Source organism: Apodemus sylvaticus, chromosome 6, assembly GCF_947179515.1.
Source record: "Apodemus sylvaticus chromosome 6, mApoSyl1.1, whole genome shotgun sequence".
In the NCBI taxonomy this organism is placed as follows: Eukaryota; Metazoa; Chordata; class Mammalia; order Rodentia; family Muridae; genus Apodemus; species Apodemus sylvaticus.
Window position 1 is genome coordinate 8,334,063 of NC_067477.1, and position 10,686 is coordinate 8,344,748.

The 10,686-nt window shown below is 40.2% G+C and overlaps 1 pseudogene; it reads left to right on the forward strand.

Annotated features, from left to right (window-relative positions):
* The first annotated feature begins 9,391 nt into the window (after positions 1–9,391).
* LOC127687791 (Ig heavy chain V region 914-like) lies at positions 9,392–9,920 on the forward strand (annotated as a pseudogene).
* The last annotated feature ends 766 nt before the right edge of the window (positions 9,921–10,686 follow it).

The window sequence follows — 10,686 nt, forward strand, 5'->3', positions numbered from 1 at the left end:
TCAACAGAAGAGTGGATGCAAAAAACGTGGTATATATACACAATGGAGTACTATTCAGCCATTAGAAACAATGAATTCATGAAATTCTTAGGCAAATGGATGGAGCTGGAGAACATCATACTAAGTGAGGTAACCCTGACTCAAAAGGTGATTCATGGCATGCACTCACTAATAAGTGGATATTAACCTAGAAAACTAGAATACCCAAAACATAATCCACACATCAAATGAGGTACAAGAAGAAAGGAAGAGTGGCCCCTTGTTCTGGAAAGACTCAGTGAACCAGTATTCGGCAAAACCAGAACTGGGAAATGGGAAGGGGTGGGTGGGAGGACAGGGGGAGAGAAGGGGGCTTGCGGGACTTTCGGGGAGTAGGGAGCTAGAAAAGGGGAAATCATTTGAAATGTAAATAAAAAATATATCTAATTAAAAAAAACTGAAAAAAAATAAAGGGAAGCTTACAAGGTTTGGGAGGGGTAATGGTGGAACAGGCTCAAGGTGTTGGCATCATTTCTAAAAACAGTTTCTCATGATTTCTTGGTAAAGCTAGTTATTGCTGCTGAAATTTTGGCATGATAAAAAGGGGTCATGAGGAGGTGAAGTGGAAAGGGGTTGCTATAGTAACCTATACACAGATGAACTTCAAAAGGAGTGGTTTTTGAGATTTACATAGCAATGATTACTGGCATGGAGATCTAAATCAGAATGACTCCTGGTATTGAGGTCTCCTGACACTGAGATCCAGGTGGGGATGGCTCCTGGTATGGAGAGTCCTTGGCATTGAGATCTAAGTGGGGATGGCTCCTGGCATAAATGAATAATTTAATGAAAACTATGAGCAATAAATATTACTACTAATAATAATGAACTATTAAATGAGTGTCTACATATACACTAGAAAAATTTAATGCCTGGACAAACATTTAAAAATAAATACCTACATATCAAATAGAAGATAACAAAAAATAATGTATGCTTTCAACATGAACTCCTTCCTTTTGACACACCCAAATTTTACAAAGACAATAAAAATATCATACAAACCTAAATGCAATATGCAGAATACAATGCCTGAAAAATATTTCTCTAATATAAACAGAGGGAGTAGAGTAATCATAGAGAGTACTACACATTAGATGTTACATAGGAAGGATGTCTCCACAATATCAAGACCTGTCTCCACCACTGCTACTCACTGTACAAACATAATGCATAATGAAGCAAGAGATATAAGATTTGAGGTCCCCAATACTAACAACACAGACAGACATTGTTTGACTGCTGAACAGATTTTTATTCATTTCTTTCTCTAGTGGTATGAATTAACAATGGAGAAAAGCACTATAAACTCTTGTTCTCTTAGTTATCAACACCTCAAGTATCAGTGTCCCCATGTTCATTTCTGCCCTCTGTGCCACTTCCTAATTACTTAGTTGTATCTGATTCATTTATTAATTCATGAACATAATCCTCATGCCTCATTGCATACTAAAACTATGACCTGTTATAAACAGCAGAATTTTTAGTGCTAAAGGAATACAGAAGAACATTTAGAAACCTGAGTTTCATGTACTACAAGCTGAGGACAGAGACAAAAAGACAAATATAAAAGTGCATGCATATAATCACATTAAATCATATATACTAAATATTCTAAAGAGCTCCATCATAAGTCAGACTTTCAAGATGAGTGATGTGAATAAGACTTATTCAACTAACACAAGCAGAATGATGTTTAAGTAGTTCCTGAAGCAAGATTTCCAATCATAAGATCCCTAGCACATCCTAAATCTTATTCTGGAAATTACAGGAATATACAAATTCATGCAGGACATGGATTCCTCTTCTGCCTGCACTGCATGAATGTAGCTCCTTTTCTGTAAATGTTCTCATGTGATTATTACAAAGCCTGAACAGTGTGACATAAAAATTTTCTTCTTTATCTGAAATTAGAATTCAGACTACCACAGGAAAATGTTCCTGGGTACACATTGTCTTTTGTCTAACAAGCACAAAGGAAATGTCAGTGACCTGAAAGTAAATCGGAAGTCTTGTCCTGTGCTTCCTTTTATCCTCTCATGAATTTCCCCCAAAGCAAAGCAACCCCCAGGCTCAGGCTGAAATCTCAGTCCTAGTTCAGAAGCACAATGTTCTTCTCATTAGAGGCTCCATCAGACCATGGCTTGTCTGGTGCTGCTCCTCTGCCAAGTGACTTTTTAAGCTATAAGTGTTTCAGGCTTTCAGGGCAGGGGCTCTGGCATGTAAACTATTACATGCATGATTGATGGAGATGGTATTTGTCCCAAGTCCTCCTGTCTCAGTCACTTGATCTGTACCCTTCATAGACCCTGACGTCACATGCATTGTCTTTGGCTTCTCATTATACCATCTACCATGTACACTGGGCGTGTCAGTATAAAGGAAAGTGTGTAGAGGGGATGGGTGAGATGTGGAGTGGGGAAGCACAGCATATAATTCAGATCTCAAATCCAAACTCATCATCATTAGGGACACATCTATGTGATGAGTGTTCTTAAAATTGAGCAATCTTCAAAGTGAGGAGACAGTCATGTACTACTGTGCCACAGATACACTGAGAAAACTCCACTAGGAGCCTAAGTAAACAAACCTCCCTGTAGAGATTATCAAGACAAGCAGGAGGCAATAACAACCATGAGTGACTCCCCAGCCACAGTGAAGTATGTTCAGAGGCTAGGTATCTCTGGACTCTACCGCATGAGCTTGTATTGAAGGGTTATAACCCAGTGTTTTCTTTCTACCCAGGGAACTACTCTAGAGGTTCTTCTCCAGTGCCATATTATATCTCCTATTTGTCAGTACACTATAACAAATGTTTCAGTTGTTATTATTGTTAAAATTTTATTTACATTTTAATTCACTTCATATCCCACTCCTTGTCACCCTCCCAGTCACCCTTTCTACAATTCTTTCCCCATACAGCTCGCTTGCTCCTCTTAGTGGGTGCCTTATCATATATACTCGCTACCCTGGCACATCAAGCCTCTACAAAGCTACATATTTCCTCACTTACTATGGCCAAAAAGGCAGTCCAGCTAGAAGAACTTATCCCACTTCTAGGGTACAAGATTTGGGATAGTCCCCACTCCATTTGTTGAGATACTCACATGATGACCAAGCTTTATATCTACAACATAAGTGCTAGAAGGCCTGTGTCCTTCCCATGTATGTTTTGGTTTGATAGTTCAGTCTCTGAAAGCCTCAAGGGTCCAGATTAGTTTTTTCTATTGTTCTTCCTATCTTTATGGGCTGAAATCCCATTCTTCTATAAGAGTACCCAAGAACCATCTTGGGTGTGGTGGTCTGATTCACTTGGTGGGTAGATCCTCTTAGATAACAGCCATGCAATCATAACAGAGTATCATTAACAGTATGAGGTATTGGTGATTGTCTATGAGAAGGGTCTAAAACTGAGCCAGGTATTTGTTTACTGTTCCTTCATTTCTGCCCATTGGACCCTGAAGCTTGTCTAGAAACACCAAAAGTTATAATGAAGCTTTGAGGATGAAATTGACTACACTATTTAATATCCTGAGATCAGAAAACATAATGGTAAATAAATAAACTAGATTTAAAATACAATGCTAGATTTTTTTTAAAAATTAAATATGGTAATTGAATTATGCTTTATGCTAAAAGTATAAATTAAAAACACACTATTGTGTTGCTGTTCATCAATAGATGTCATTATAGTTGGTACTAGAAGCTATCTGTTAAGATTCCCAATTTCCAAATCCCTGCCATTTGTGCCCCCACTGAAACCAGCAGCTTTGAGGCCTGCCTTATTCCCTCTGCAGTCTGTCTTTTGGTCCACATCTCTAATTACAGTCTCAGAGGCCTGCAGTCATCAGGAACCACCAGGTGAATACTCTCACCCAATTCTATTCCCAACAGCACCACTGAGCATACCTATTGTCAAGAGATACGGGCCAGTCCCCTCTGTTCTTCATTTTCTGGGCTACAGCCACACCTGTATGCCTGCTGCCAAGGACAAAGAGGTGAGAATCACTACCACCTTGCCCCATCCCACTGTTTCTCCAGACAAGTACATCAGCCATGAGGTCTGCCCTGTCACGTCTGTGCTCCATCGTCTGGCCTACAACTCTGCCTTTTCCAGAGGCTTGCAACCATCAAAGACCAACAGCTCTGCCTGAATCCCTGAAGTGGGCTACCACACAAGAAAACAACTTCTATCTGCAATGTCTGCAGCCTGCGGACATCAGGGACCATTAGCTCTAACTGCAACTCCAGAAGTATGCTCAAATCAGGACTACCAAACCTTTCAACACTAGGTACATAAAGATGCCTAAAGGTCAACATAAGAACACAGTCAACAGGCTCATATCTTCAAGCACATGTTGGCATCAGCAATAGTGTCAGTGTTTCTGGTCTGGTCATGGATGGATCCCAAGGTAGGGTAGTCCCTGGATGTCCTTTGCTTCAGTCTCTCCTCCATTTTTTTGTCCCTGTGTTTCTTCAGACAGAAAAAATCCTGGGATAAAAATTTCCAGGCAGCTCCACATCCCTCTGTGCACAGACCACCAGGAGAGACTGATCTCCCAGCAGCACTTTCACTTATCGATGTGGAGGTTAAAGTCCCACTTTCTCTCCAATAACTGTCCTGATGGAAACAGCTAGAATTGCACATGGCATATGATCAGTGGGAGAGCTGAAATAGCAGTCTTCTGGTTGCCATTGCAACCAGGCGGTTCCTCACCCCTCTGTGTACAACCTACCAGGAAAGATTGATCTCCTAGCAGACATTCACTTCTGGGCACAGAGGTGTGATTCATACCTTCTCTTGAATAACTGTACAGAGTCGAAAAGCTAGGAGAACACAGGGCATACAATGGAACAACTGGCACAGGAGCCTTCCAGGAGCCATCTGCACCTGGGAGCATAGAAGTTCCACAGACATTTGTGCACTGATCTCAACAGAAGAAAGCTTGTCTCCAAGGAGTGGTGATATAGGGATTCAGATGCACAGGAAAGACAAGCTCCAGACAGAGACAGCAAGGACAACTGTCACTAGAGATAACCAGACGGTGATAGTCAACTGCAAGAACTCTACCAACAGAAGCCAGGGATATTTGGAAACATTAGAACCCACACAACTCCCACCACAGCAAGTTCTGGATACCTCAACACAACAGAAAAGCAAGAGTTGGAATTAAAATTGCATCTCATGATGATGATAGAGGACTTTAAGAAGAGCATACATAACCACTTTAAAGAAATACAAAAGAACACAGGTAAACAGGTAGAAGCCCTTAAGAATTACAGAAAAACACAACCAAACAGGTGAAGGAACAGAACAAAAAGCAGTCAGGATCTAAAAATGGAAGCTGAAACAATGAAGAAATCACAAACGGAGACAACACTGGAGATAGAAAACCTAGGAGAGAAGTCAGAAGTCATAGATTCAAGAATCAACAACAGAATACAAGAGATAGAAGAGATAATATCAGATGCAGAAAACACCATAGAAAGCACTGTCACAACAGTCAAAGAAAGTGAAAAATGCAAAAAGTTGCTGATCCAAAACATCCAGGAAGTCCAGGACACACTGAGAAGACCAAACCTAAGGATAATAGGGATAGAAAAGAGGGAAGGCCCCCAAAGTAAAGGGCCAGAAATATCTTCAACAAAATTATTGAAAAAAAAAAAACCTTTCCTAACCTAAAGAAAGAAATACCCATGGACATACAGGAAGTCGACAAAAATCCAAATAGATTGGAAGAGGAAAGAAATTTCCCCTGTCACATAATAATCAAAACACCAAATCTACAAAACAAAGAGAGATTATTAAAAGCAGAAAGGGGAAAAGGTCAAGTAACATATAAAGGCAGACCTATCAGAATTACACTATACTTTCCACCAGAGACTATGAAAGCTAGAGGATCCTGGTAATATTTCAAACATTCCCTAAGAGAACACAAACTCCAGCCAAGGCTACTATACCCAGCAAAACTATCAATTATCCTAGATAGAGAAACCAAGGTATTCTATAACAAAACCAACTTTACACAACATCTTTCCTCAAGTCCAGTCATCCAAATGATAATAAATGGAAAACACCAAAACAAGGAGGAAACTATAACATAGAAAAAGCAAGAAAGTAATCTTCCATTAACAAACCAATAAGAAGACAGACACATAAACATAATTCCAATTTTAACAACAATAATACCAGCAAGCAACAATCAGTTTTTCTTACATACTCTTGATATCAGTGGACTCAATTCTCCAATAAACACACATGGCCTAGCAGAGTGGATACACAAAGAAGACTCAACATTTTGCTACATACAAGAAACCCACCTCATTGACAAAGAGAGACATTACCTTAATATAAAAGGTTGTAAAACAATTTTCCAAGCAAATGGCCCCAAGAAAAAAGCTGGAGGAGCCATTCTAATAATGAATAAAATTGACATTTAGCCTAAAGTAATCAAAGGGGATATGGAGGGATCCTTCATATTCATCAAAGTTAAAATATAGCAAGAAGAACTCTCAATCCTGAATATCTATGATCCAAATGCAAGGGCACCCACATTCATAAAAGAAACTTTACTAAAGCTCAAAGCACACATTGTACCTCATACAATAGTGGTCATATATTTCAACATCCCACTCTCCGCAGTGGACAGATCATGGAAACAGAAACTAAACAAAGAAACAATGAAATTAACAGAAGTTATGAACAAATGAATTTAACAAATATCTATAGAACATTCTATCCTAAAACAAAAGAATATACCTTATTCTCAGTGACACATTGTACCTTCTCCAAAATTGACCATAAACTAGTCACAAAACAGGCCTCAGCAGATACAAGAAGACTCAAATAAACCCATTCATCCTACCAGATCATAGCAGATTGAGGCTGATCTTAAATAACATCAAAAACAATAGAGAACCCATATATACATAGATTCTGAACAACATTCTACTCAGTGATAACTTGGTCAAGGAAGAAAATAAGAAAGGAATTAAAGAATTTTTAGAATTTAAAGAAAATGAAGCCACAACATACAGAAACCTATGGGATACAATGATAACACTCCTAAGAGGAAAACTCATAGCTCTGAGTGTCTGCAAAAGAAACTGGAGAGAGCATACACTATCATCTTGACAGCAATTCAGAAAACTCTAAAGCAAAAACAAGCAAATACACGGAAAGGGAGAAGACTTCAGAAAATAATCAAACTTAGGTCTAAAAATAATGAAGTAGAAACAAAAAGAACTATACTAAAAATCAACCAAACCAGGAGCTGGTTCTTTGAGAAAAACAACAAGATAGATAAACTATTAGGCAGACCAACCATGGGGCATAGGGATAGTATCCAATCAACAAAATCATAAATGAAAAGGAGACATAACAACAGAAATAGGAAGCCAAAAAAAATCACATCCTACTACAAAAGTATTCAACAAAACTGCAAATTGTGGATGAAATGGACAATTTCCTAGACAGATACCAAACGCCAAAGTTAAATCATGATCAGATAAACAATCGAAATAGTCCCATAACCCCTAATAAAATAGAATCAGTAATCAGTAGTACCTCAACCATGAAAAGATACCAGAACCATAAAGGTTAAGTACTGAGTTCTAACAGACCTTCAAAGAAGACATAATACCAATACTCTCCAAACTATATCACAAAATAGAAACACAAGGAACAATAACCAATTCCTTCTATGAAGCCACAATTATTCTGACACCTAAACCACACAAAGACCTAACAAATAAGGAGAACTAAAGAACAATTCCCCTTATAAATATAAATGCAACAAATACCCAATAAAATTCTCACAAACCTAATCCAAGAACACATCAAAATAATCATTCATCATGATCAAGTAGGCTTTATCCCAGAGATGCAGGGATGGTTCAATATACAGGAATCCAACAACTCAATCCAGTACATAAACAAACTCAATGAAAAAAAAACACTTGATCATTTCATTATATACTTGGAAAGCATATAGCCAGATAGCCTAACAAGAACTAAAGATATCTCCAGTAGGATCCAGAAAGGGAGCAGGACATTTCCTCTCATCCCTAAGAGCCACCTGAAATAGCTTGTAACCATTGTCCTTCTTTTGATACAATGTCCCAGACACAGAACAACTGCTTTTCTGAAACCTACATTCTCACTCTTGTTCAAGATTTAGCTCTTTATCTCCTTTTTCTTCTGGGAATTCTATCAGAGAAGGGAGAGGAGGCACAGTGGCAGATACTGATAGTTGCTCCCCAGCACCCTGCTTTTCTAACCTCTCCAATTTCTTCTCCACATGTTTAAGTTTTTCCTTTATATATTTACCATTTCTACTTCTGAGAGCCATGCACAGTATAAATATACTTGAGCTAAGAGTTTTCCTAGCAACTTTTTTATTTTTATTGTTTCTTTGTTTTTTTAGTCTTTTATTTTATATAAAAATAAAACATTTGTGAAGATCTTATTTTTTAACCCTTATTCTTTGCATCTTGAGAGCCTCCTTGAGACCAATAGGAAAAGCCCCATGCTTATCTAATATATGTCCCATAATATGTCACCTGGATTACCCCAGATCTCCCACAGATGGGTGTTTCTGTGGTGACCAACTATCCTAGATCTCCCACAGACTATCATTTCTGTAGTGACCAATTACCTCAGATCTCCCAAAAATGAGCGCTGACTTGGTGACAAACAACAACCTGATGAGTTGGTGGTGGTTCCAAAGGATGAGCAGCTGTTCCTTTAAGACAACCTTCTCTGTGATCCTTACTCAGGAAGGGGCCCCACATCAGGTGCCAGTTGCCCGGGCCTGCAGAGGTTTTCAACAGGGGACCCTAGAAGAGAAGGGCAGAGAAACAGAGACAGGAGACACAAAGAACGAGGCCAAGGCCAACTTTGTTCAAGGCCCTCAAAACTGTATTTTCTCAGGGAACTTATACAGGCAGGGAAGAAGTAAAGCAAGTGAGATTTTCCAAGTAGACTGGGCATTCTGCCAAGGTGAATCTCTGGAAGCTCTAAGATGTTTTCTTCTTCTGGGAGAGCACAGTGACCATTGACCACGTGATCTCTCCAATGTCTGTAGCTGAGAAGTCAAAACCTAAGCCTAGCTTTAAATGAACTCTAAACATAAAGTAATGTCAGTTTGGCTCCTGGCAATCTACTATGAGGACTGCCATCTGCCCAAGTCCAACTCAAGAGCATAATATAGCTGGAAGATATGCAAATCAGGTTTCTCTGAACCCATGGAAAGTAATTCTAACCAGACCCTGTAGCTCTGACAGAGGAGACCAGCCCTGAATTCTCATGTTCTCACATTCAGTGATCAGCACTGAATATACACCACTCACTATGGACTTCAGGCTCAACTTGGTTTTATTTGTCGTTATTTTAAAGGGTAATTTGTAGAGAAGAGATTCTGGCTGTTGTGTGCACATGGGAAATAGAAAAATTGTTTGTTTCATTATTTTTGTTTGTTTGTTTTACTAGTGACAATTTTCTGATTAGCATTCTCTGTTTGCAGGTGTCCATTGTAAGGTGAAGCTATGGGAGTCTGGGAGAGGCTTGGCCCAGCCTGAAAGGTTCCTGAAACTCTCCTGTGCAGCCTCTGGATTCATTTTCAGTAACTATGGCACATACTGGTTCTGTCAGGCTCGAGAGAAGGGGCTGGAGTGGGTCATCCATTAGTATTGGTGGTAGCACCTACTATGCAGACACAGTGAAGGGCCGATTCACCATCTGCTGAGACAATGGCAAGAACAACCAGTTCATGCAAATGATCATTCTAAGGTCTGAAAACATGGCCATGTATTACTGTGCAAAACACACAGTGATTGAATGTTACTATGAGCTCAATCACAAACCACCTGCAAGAAACTGAGTCCAGCAGGGGTCGCAGAGAGAAAACAAAGCTCCTAGTTACTGCGACTTAGAGCCTATTTAGAAAGACCACCAAGAGGTCCTTTGCCCTGCAGACTGCCCAGCACTTGCAAGGGCATGTGCCTGCATCTTGGACACCTAACAACAGAGACAAAGCCAGCTATCAGACATAGCCTGAGGCTAATATCACTTGGGTCTAAGCCTGGCTGGCTTTTGCCAGCACCCAGGCCCTGGGAAGCTAGGTGGGCCATCTGTGTGCCAACCCGGCCTGGAGACCATTTGCCCTGCAGAATGCCCAGCACTTGCAAGGGCATGCTGCCATCTTGACTACTGGACACCAGAGAGATCTAACAGACAAAGCCAGCAAGCAGACATAGGCCGAGGCTAATATCACTTGGGCCTAAGCCTGACAGTCTTTGTCCTACAACCAGGCTCTGGGCAGTTCACTGGGCCATCTGTGTGCCAACCCAGCCAGGAGGTTGTTTGCCCAGCAGACATCCCAGAACTTGAAGGGGTGCACGCCACCATCTCGGTTACCTGACAGAACCAGTTAGCAGACATAGTCCAAGGTGAGCATTTCTCTGGCCTAAGCCTGTCAGGCTTTTACCTGGACTCAGGGTCTGGGCAGCTAGGACAGCTGTGAATTCATCAACCCAGTTGGGGAATCTGAGTGCCCAGCACTCAGAAAAGGTCCCCAAAGCATCCACCATCATCAGTCTCTGAAGGAACAAACAGGGAACACCAGGTTCACAGAGACAACTTGGGGC